This window comes from Symphalangus syndactylus, chromosome 8 (genome assembly GCF_028878055.3).
Source record: "Symphalangus syndactylus isolate Jambi chromosome 8, NHGRI_mSymSyn1-v2.1_pri, whole genome shotgun sequence".
In the NCBI taxonomy this organism is placed as follows: domain Eukaryota; kingdom Metazoa; phylum Chordata; class Mammalia; order Primates; family Hylobatidae; genus Symphalangus; species Symphalangus syndactylus.
In genome coordinates, this window is record NC_072430.2 from 91,327,400 (window position 1) to 91,338,351 (window position 10,952).

Consider the following 10,952-nt stretch of genomic DNA (forward strand, 5'->3'; position numbering starts at 1 on the left):
ATCTTAGCAGATTTGAGGCTCAGTATGTGCTTCTGAAGCCAGGAGATCGAAACCCTGAGTTCATTATTATTTTTTTTTTTCATTACTTGATCCGCTGAACTTAGGAGCAACCAACCAGATTCATTATGTTCCTTGGTTCTCCACTTATGGTCAAAGGTATTATGTATAGAGTCATTAAACTCTTTGCCTCTCATGCAGGATGAATCAGGAGTGACAGATGCATTTATTTTGCATAACTCTCTAAAGAGTTCATGCCAAGGACTATCCGTGTTCTCCATACTATTAGAAGTAAAGCCTTAGCATTTTGGGGTCTAATCATATTAATCAGACAACTCTAGAAACCCCAAAACCAATAAAAGAACTCCATCCTTAATATTCTGTTCCTCTAGAACCACTCCTGGTACAAAAATCTGTATTAGGGTTCTCTAGTGGGACAGAACTGATGTTATATATATATATATATATATATATATATATATATATATATATATATAATATAGGTAGGATATGTCATAAATAGCTCTTATTATTTTGAGATACGTCCCATCAATACCTAATTTATTGAGGGTTTTTAGCATGAAGGGCTGTTGAATTTTGTCAAAGGCCTTTCGTGCATCTATTGAGATAATCATGTGGTTTTTGTCTTTGGTTCTGTTTATATGTTGGATTGTGTTGATTGATTTTCATATGTTGAACCAGCCTTGCATCCCAGGGATGAAGCCCACTTGATCATGGTGGATAAGCTTTTTGATGTGTTGCTAGATTCGGTTTGCCAGTATTTTATTGAGGATTTTCGCATCGATGTTCATCAGGGATATTGGTCTAAAATACTCTTTTTTTGTTGTGTCTCTGCCAGTCTTTGGTATCAGGATGATGCTGGCCTCATAAAATGAGTTAGGGAGGATTCCCTCTTTTTCTATTGATTGGAATAGTTTCAGAAGGAATGGTACCAGCTCCTCCTTGTACCTCTGGCAGAATTCGGCTGTGAATCTGTCTGGTCCTGGACTTTTTTTGGTTGGTAAGCTATTATTGCCTCAATTTCAGAGCCTGTTATTGGTCTATTCAGAGGTTAAACTTCTTCCTGGTTTAGTCTTGGGAGGGTGTATGTGTCGAGGAATTTATCCGTTTCTTCTAGATTTTGTAGTTTATTTGCGTAGAGGTGTTTATAGTATTCTCTGATGGTAGTTTGTATTTCTGTGGGATCAGTGGTGATATCCCCTTTATCATTTTTTATTGTGTCTATTTGATTCTTTGCTATTTTCTTCTTTATTAGTCTTGCTAGCAGTCTATCAATTTTGTTGATCTTTTCAAAAAACCAGCTCTTGGATTCATTGATTTTTTGAAAGGTTTTTTATGTCTCTATCTCCTTCAGTTCTGCTCTGATCTTAGTTATTTCTTGCCTTCTGCTGGCTTTTGAATGTGTTTGCTCTTGCTTCTCTAGTTCTTTTAATTGTGATGTTAGGGTGTCAATTTTAGATCTTTTCTGGTTTCTCTTGGGAACATCACATACCGGGGCCTGTAGTGGGGTGGGGGGAGGGGGGAGGGATAGCATTAGGAGATATACCTAATGTAAATGACGAGTTAATAGGTGCAGCACACCAACATGGCATATGTATACTTATGTAACAAACCTGCACGTTGTGCACATGTACCCTAGAACTTAAAGTATAATAATAAATATATATATAAAAAGATGTTAATCTAAAAAAAAATCTGAAAAAAAAGAAAATATAGGTAGGATAACATGTTCATTTAGTTTAAATATATTTGAATATATTAAACTTACGGTACTTGTTTGATATCCATTTTATCTTTTCTAATCCAGTGGCAAGAAAACTGCAAGCAAGGAACAGCCAGGTACACTGAGAGGGTAGTGCCTTTTGACAGTACTCTATGTAAACACAGAAATTCTATGGTAGCCTTTTAAAATGTCTTTTGAGAATCAGAGTGAATCATTGTAAAGGGATAACCTTAATCACTTTTTAGAGCTGCCAGCTGGAATCTTAGCGGGAAATTCTGCAGGAAGACAATGACTGACTGCTAATGCTTTCAGTTGTTGATGACCTAAAAAAAATTGCTGTATCACTCATTCTTAAAAGATTATTATTGTAACTGTATTGTTTTAGTGGCGTGAAGATACATTTCCTATTTCTTATGATTTATAGCTCTGTATTCCCATTAATGTAGCCATTTTCCACAGGCAACTGTGCAATGAAAAGGAAAGGATTAAATCAATATTGATTCTTTGTGATGAGGTAACTTTTATCTGTGCAGTTAATAATTCCTTTTTTTGATAATTATTTTACTTGCTTCTATATTGTTACATAATAGGCTGATGATTTCCAATTATATTTCCAATTATACACTACAGGCAACTGTCCAGAGTAGAGCGAGTGATTCATTAAAAACAAAAATGCAATGCACACGTGTAAAATTATAATGTGGCTATAAATTAAATTATCAAAATTTGAAATCATAGAAATCTGGATGTTTATCTCTGACTACTTTGCAATTTACTTTGAAAATATAGGATTTTTTGATAGTAATGAAAATATGAACTAGAGTTGCATTTTTTTGAATTGGCAGAGCACAGAATCTACACCATTCTATAAATAGTCCCTAAACATTGGATTAAACATAAGTAAATAAAATTTTTAAAATTATAACTGTTTTATAGCATGTATACAGACTAAATCTTTTAAGCCTATAGCTTATATATATATATATATAGGGGCTTTATAAATATAGTTTTAAAATGTTAAAGCCTGTTCAACTCTATGTAAGAACAATTTTATCTTATTTAAAATATATTTACAGGACAGCTTTGGCCCTTTTGAGCTCAAAAAATTAACATTTCCAATTTAAATACTTTTTATGTTTTTTCATCACAGCAAAAACATATCTAGTCATCAACTTTTCATACTGACTCATGACATGGTTTCATTAACAAGTTCATTTGAAGGTCATAGATGTCTTGCTTTCCAAATATTTCAGTCTCAGTGATTGTACATTTTAACAGAAGTTTAAGGTGACATGAAAAAAATCTTATATAAACTTCAGTCAATTTTACATGGCAGAAAATATATATTATGTTAAATATAATGGCTTAATGTTTTCCATGTTTTATTCTGTACATTCATGTGAAATATCACATTTCGGATAGTATTATTAAAACATTCTCTTAAAAATAGAAAACCTAGATAGCACATGTGATATGCAATACTCATCTTGAAAAAGATGTGTGAATGACTTTTGATTGTGTTACTGTCTCAGTTGCAGAATGTCTATTATGTGTACCACACAACACTTAATTAACATTCTACTGTGGTAAATGAACACAATCCTCCTATAAATTACCTTCAGGGATTTAAAGCACGTGGTCTTTGTTTTCTGGGTCACAGACTCCTTAAAGGAGCATTTCTGACAATGCTATTCCCAGACATAGGTACCACCTTATCTACAATGGCAAAGATTTCAAGACCACCTGGGGACTGTATATCATCATGATGAATATTTATGTGCCTGAATGAAAAGAACAGACATCTCTTTGGTGCTTTTAGCTTTTGAGCCTATGAATCACATTTGGGGGCAACCACAATATATTATGCCATGGATAGTCTCAACTACAAAAGGCAAAAGAGTCTCCTGCAAAATACAAGCAAACTGAAAGTACTTTCTGCCTCATAGGATTGGTTATATTCAGCCTCCTTCTTCCTCAACTTTTATTTCTCCATGCCAACCTTCTGGAAACCTTACAGGAGAAATAGCCCTTTTGTTTGCCAAAGGTGTGGCAGGTTTTCTAGGTTACTTGATGATAGCACGCTTTAGTTATGTCACTCTCCCAAGACAAATTGAGCTTTAATTTTATCTTAGAAAAAAGGAAGGGGAAATAGTGTATCGCCATCAAATGACATAATAATTTTTATTTAGATTAGCAAAAAACCCACATTGAAATGAGAAAATAAGAGCTTATTTTTATATTTTCACCCAAAGTTGTGCTTAACATTCTTTAAAGCAATATAAATACATTTTGTAAGGATATGCAGCTACATTAATAAGATTAGTTTCATTGTTTCTAGCATCATTTTTAAGGTAACCAAGTCAAATGCCTTATCAATCGATAAGGTATGAAGAGCAAGACTTTATCTGGTAACTACTTCCCTAAATTAGTTAAGATGATTTTGCAACTGCTAATTAAGGCCACAGAATGTGCCAGAAAATGTGATATTCTTCCAGCCTTCAGAGAACTTAATCCTATGTTTAGATAAAATATGCACATATTAATAATTACTAAAGTACAAAACAGTAAATCCACTACTTATGGATTTACTGTTACTTATGAGACCCACACATAAAGTGAGGTGAATTCCTAAATATTAATTTGTTATTGCTGGTTGAAGAAATAAAAATAACAATTAAAGAAATGTGTATGTGTGTCATTTACATATGTTTTAATATGTGAGCTACTTTGTACTTGGAATAATTTTTTTATTAAAAAATCAGGGAAAAATATTTCAATGTATTGTAAAACAGTAAGTGTGGGTTAATAAATTTTAAATATCCTACCCATTACATTGACTCCGTACTTTCTGGATTTTTAACTGAGGTCTATGAGTGTTCTTCAGAGTATCTGTAAATTCTCTGATATTTTAATTAAAAATTTATGTGCATGTGAATGTATATGTTATTTTTCTGGAAAAAAGCTAGCTTTCATTGGCTTGTAAACAGTATCTGTGACCCAGAAAATGTCAAGGGGTTGGTACATTATCTGTCCTAATTATTCATTGTAAACTTTAAAACAATAACTCTGAAACGTTGATACGATTATTTATTCCCAGAGAGTTAGCATGAGATAATAGACTAATTAAAATCTCTTTTTTCTGGAATCAAATTACTGAAATGTTCAATGTAGAAAACAAATATTAGCCCATAGCAACCTAAAAACAAAGTATTTCATGAACTGAATAACGCAAAAGAAGAGAAATATAAGTCAAATATGATGAAATTCATTTAAAATGGTGCTTTCCATGACGAGAACCTTATCATACATGAACACAATTTCAAAATATTTCATGCAATTTCTATTTCTATTGGAATTATCTTTCTGCACACTTTAGATAATGTGCCACTTAGTTAACCAGTATCATCTAGGAGGAAGTTAAGTGTGAAATTATTGGAGATAATTTATTATATAGAATTTGTTCTTGTTATATTATTAAAATCTGCAAATAAAACTATGTTTTTAAATAATGATGACATATATTTATGGTTTCCAGATATGTTATAGGATGCCAAGCTAAGTGTGAATTTCAAATAATGAATAATTTTTAGCATAACTATGTCCCAAATATTGTATGGAACATACTTATCCTAAAAAAATGTCATTCATCTGAAGTTGAAATTTAACAAAGCATGCTATACCTTTATTTGCTAAATATGACAATCCTACATATATCAAATATTAAAAATTTCAGAAGCAACAGAAAATAGCAAAACTTACACTAAATTTTCAGATGGGCAGTTTAAGAAAGAAATTCTCTTCAGAATCAATATTATCAAAACATAAAAATAAATGCTTTCTATCTCTTCAACTGAATAACAGATTAATATACAGAATTAAAAAGTCATTATAAAATTAAATTTTAAATAAAGGAATGTACTATTATCTTTGATTTTCACATTTAATAGAAACTCTGTATCTTTTATATTATTAAAAAAAAATGCCCTCTACACATGAAATAGTTTCCAGGATTGGAGCGACTGTATCGAGAAATGCTTACAGTGGGCAGAATGTATAAAACAATGACTAAAGTGTTGGAGCACAGAAAGTTATTGATATGATTTGGTTCTGTGTTCCCACCCAAATCTCATGTTGAATTGTAATTCCCAATGTTGGAGGTAGAACCTGGTGGGAGATGATTGGATCATGGGAGTGGTTTCTAATGGTTCAGCACCATCCCTCCAGTACTGTCCTGTGATAATAGAGTTCTCACAAGATCTGATTGTTTAAAAAGGGTGTGGCACCTTCCCATTCACTTTCTCTCTCTCTTGACAGACATGTGAAGACCATGATTGCTTCCCCTTCACCCTTCCACCTTTGTAAGTTTCCTGAGGCCTCCCCAGAAGCAGAAGCCTGCATAGTCTGCAGAACTGTGAGCCAATTAAAACTCTTTTCTTTATAAATTACTCTGGCCCATGTATGTCTTCATAGCAGTATCAGAATGGACTAATACAGTTAGTTATTAAACATGAATTTACCATAAAACTACCCTGTAGTCATAGGAGAGTAGTCATAGAATGGTCCTGATGTATGTGTGTAGAGAAAGAAGAGAAAATACATTGGAGGAAGAAATGTTGAAGGGCACTTGAAAATTGAAAAAGGATAAAGGGCAAAAGAAAACCTTGGTGGTGAAAGGGCAAGGTAAAATCAGAAGTAGATGTGAATGGAAGCAAAGAGTTAAACTAGCAAGTTGGATTGAGACTGTTTTATTTGGAAAAGAAAAAGAAATATAATTTATGGAGTCTGTCCAAGTTGAAGAGCCAGTTGAGAAAGGCAGGCTAAAAGGTGAGTGAGGGGAGGAGGAAATATTCATGCAGATCCCCGATAGGTTGTATAAGTTAGCAACAAAATGTATAATTGCAAGTCATACGGTCAAAGATATAGTTGTTAGGAGGTAGATTCTGAGTGAGTGATGTGATGAGCTGAATGTATCATACACAGTGTCAGTTGTTGGAAATAGTTTATTTAGTATGTCTATGTGAATATAATGACTAATTAGTGCTTGCTATTTGTGTTTATCAAATAATATTGTTTATTGGAAAATGTAATGAAATGAGAGTTGTCTAAATGTCATTTGCTTACTCTCTTGCACATTGTTTGGGTAAAAGAAGGGGTGAAGCAGTTTCACATCATTACATAGCATGTGGAATGGAAAAATGTTCAACATATATTAGTTGAATGAATAGATGAATGAGAGAAAACAAACTCAGAGGTATTCACAATTATTGGACTGAAGCAACTTCTTTTCCCAAATAGTTAAAGAACTTGTTCTTTGGCTGGAAGGTAGGAGAAAGAGGAGGATAGAGAGAGATTTGTTAAAGGTTATAAAATTAGAGCTAGATAAAAGAGATATAAGTTCTAGTGTACTATAGCACTGTAGGATGACTATATTTAACAATAATACATAGTTTCAAATAGGTGAAAGAAGGATATGAAATGTTCTGAACACAAAGAAGAGATAAAATATTTGAGATAATGTACATGGTAATGATACTGATCTAATCACTATACATTATGTATATCAAAACATCACTATGTACCCCATAAACATGTAAAATTAGTATATGTCAATTAAAAATTAATCAGATGCCAAATAAGGACTTGTTGTTATATTTAATAGTCTAGATTATTAAAAGATAATATTTAATCTAAATTATTAAAAGATAATATTTAATAATCTATAGTATTAAAATGGATCTGCTTTAGTCAGTAAGAAAAATTAGTTGTTTTTAAAAAGAAAAAGTCTCTGCTCCTTGTTATCAATTTCAAGATTCAGTGCCAATACTCATGAATAGAAATAGAGATACATAAACTAAGTAGATCTTCAATATAGCTAGAGCATTTTTGCAAATCACATTCAAATGGTAAAATATGGTTAAACTCTTTTAAATTCTATGGGAAATAAAACTTTTTTTAAAAATAAAGAAGTTTGTTATAATTTTCAAAAGAATGAAGAGGCATATAGAAACCCATACTGAGGCAATTATGAAGAAAATACAAATAATTTAGAATTAATATGTCCTTGAAGAGCTCATAATATTTTGAAGACTGAGAATAAATGCCCTTCTATTCAGATTCCTAGAGCTTTACAGCTGGTTGTAACACATATTCATTTAAATTAGTTTTTAAAGATATTTTAACCTTTTTTAAGAAGTTAATTTTAATCTTTTTAAAAAAAGTTTCTATTAGGAGTGCTGCAATTCTAATTTAATTAATTTATACTGAAAACTGATTTATAAGAAAAAAATTAAGATACAAGGAGATATAACTTTATGCCCTCTAGACAGGGAAAAATTTAAGAACTCTGACAATATCAAATGTTGGAGAGTGTGTGTGGATCAAATTTGCTGTTAAGAGTCAAAATTTGTCTAACTGTTTTCAAAACAATTGAACACTTTGTTGTACAAATATCTTTTGGACCCATGATTTCTAAGAAAATCTTCGTTCAAGTGCACCTAAAGACAAAAATACCAGAATATTTCAGCAGTACAGTTTGCAAATGGAAAACATTGGAAGCAAACCTAATACACTGACAGAAAATTAAAGATTGTAATGTTTTCACAAAATGGAGCACTTCACAAGATTAATGAACTATAGTGTCATGAATGTGATGTGCCACCACAACCCCACTTTGTACCAAGACAATCAGTTTCAGCTGCCAGGAGTATTTTCTGCTGATAGTTAATAGCTAATAGCTGCTTCATATATGGGCAGTCCACATCTAAGAGGTCACAAAGTCTGGCCACCTTACTTCTATTTGGGACTTTTCTGAAGGGTACCCCAGCTTCAGAGCCTCCCTTGGACTTAGCCAAGGTCTCTCTTGCAACTGCACTGTAGTTCATTGTCTCCTTTGCCCAATCCTCCTTTCCTCATCCCTTATAGATGTGCTTCCTGAGAGCACTTGCCAATAAATCACCTTCACACAAGTTTTGTTTCAGACTCTGTTTTCTAGGAGTCTGAACTAAGGCAGATGATATGAAGAGTAGTGTTAGAAACAGATTCTAAATGGAAATTTTGTAGCTGGGTAACCAGTTGGCTACTGGTGATGAAGACCTCATCAATGACAAAAACATTCCATGTGTATTCATCCACGTCATAAATTTTTTGGAGTCATAATATGCAAACATCTATAGGAAACTTCCACAGGTGTTGCTACTTATTATGAAATATCCTAATAATCTTTTCCATCTCTTTCTTCTTTTTAACTATAATGTCTATTTTACAATATAATTGGGCATTGGCAAAATTTATAGAATTGGTATAATTGCCAGATTTATTGCTTATAGTAGATAGAATGGAAAACTTCAGCTTTGACAGTGGCTATAACTTCACCTGGCCTGTCTTTTAACCTCTAGGAGAAAGAATGATTGCTTTGTTTACAAGATTTACCTTTGTTATGTCTTTTCTATAGCAATGTGAATGCAGGATAGAACAATTATTCCATCAACTATAATTCAAACAGTTATATAGAACAATTATTTTATCAACATATACAGTCAAATCCATTAAATGATGCTTCTTGGTTTAATTATATGGAAAGAAGTACTGCATCAATGACACTAGATGGACTATTTATAGCACCAGGTATGATGTAGTAGAATAATTGCTAAATTTTGCTGGTTGTGAACAGAAAACAGTGTAAGTGATATACTACAAATGCAGTATCTCAATATTGGAAAGGTTTAGGGGAAATAGTAATTGTAAGGACTATGCAATCGGATGGCTATTGAGATGGGCAGGGCTTGGGGAAAATCAATGCATGGGAGAAAGCACATTTATGATCTGACCCTAGGGCTATTTTACCTTGCTTTCCTCTCTGTCAGATACAATTTGGAGGAAACTGGACATTCTGCAGAATATCACATTGACCCATTGTACCAATATAATGATGTTGATGATCATGTTAATCAATACGTCACAAATACTTTGGTAAGACACTTATAGTCAAGAGGATGGTAAGCTTTATGAAGATGTAGGGACCTGTCACAATCGTAAAACTTAACAAAGTTGAGAGAAGAAGTCCAATAGTCTGAAGGATTCAAGGCCATCCTGGAAAAGACACTTCTTTATTTAAGTTATTTGAACCACTCCTCCAGAATACCAGTGGGCCTCTTTTTCTGGAGTGCTTGTATAAGAGAATAGTTAGTACAACAAACCATAGTCCTTACCACTGCAGCTATTTTGAAGCTAGAACTGCTACTCTTGTTTTCTCCTATTTTATACATTCTACATTACCTTCACCATCAGCCACCAACTGATCAGCTGGCCTTGGTGTCTTGGCTAAGGGTGTCAAGTCCTCACCCCTGAGGAGTCTGAGCCCCTAATCGCTATACACTTCCAGCTACTAACTACAACTGTAATTTACAGTCAAACTTGGGCAAAGAAATAAGTGGCACCCAAGTAAGTCATCTAGCCAACAGTTTTTTTTTTTTTTTTAACCCACATTTTGAAAAGGAGTCCTACTTCTTCCTGATGATCAGTGTAGCTAACTCTTCCAAGATGGTAATGTCAAAAGGACACACCAGGATGAAGGGGTGCCCCAATGGCCACATCTGGTGCAACTTTAGTATCATAGGAAATAATGATGCTAACAGATTTTAGTTCAATAAGAATTCATGAATCAATATAGAAATCAGACAGAGAGAAAAAATATTTAAAATGACTTAAAATGTTAATGATTGAGGAACTGTTGTATGGTGGTATATGGGAATTCTTTGGACTAATCTTGCAATTTGTCTGTACATTTAAAATTATTTAAAATAAGATATTAAAAGGCTAATGCTTTAAAAGTGAGACATGGAAGTTTCAAAACTAAGATTCAAAACAACAAACTGAAATAAGTTAGATCTGAGTTGTCTAGAAAAACACATAAGATGGGTTCTTTTCAATGACTTCAAAACAGGAACAGACGTTTTGGTTGACTATTGATAAATAGAATTATGATGATCTGTGGTTTGGATTTACTTATAGTATCATTTTGGGGTTCTGGTTTCTAACTTATTTACAACTTTGTAAACTCACTGTGATTCGTGACTTCTGATTCATATGAGACTGTATTGAATTCAGAATGTGTGCTGTGATGCCAGATTTATTTTGCTAGTTTCTTATTGAGTATTTAGGACTATTGAATTACTTTTAAAAAAATAAATATAAACAACTATCAGGAGATACA

At 32.8% G+C, this 10,952-nt stretch overlaps 1 long non-coding RNA gene across 1 annotated transcript in view; it reads left to right on the top strand.

Moving 5' to 3' along the window:
* Window positions 1–6,194, top strand: part of LOC134737463 (uncharacterized) — a 232,644-nt gene extending 226,450 nt beyond the window's left edge. Inside the window, exon 3 of the long non-coding RNA XR_010122388.1 lies at window positions 6,056–6,194. This is a non-coding gene — a long non-coding RNA (uncharacterized lncRNA). The remainder of the gene's footprint in view (window positions 1–6,055) is intronic.
* The last annotated feature ends 4,758 nt before the right edge of the window (window positions 6,195–10,952 follow it).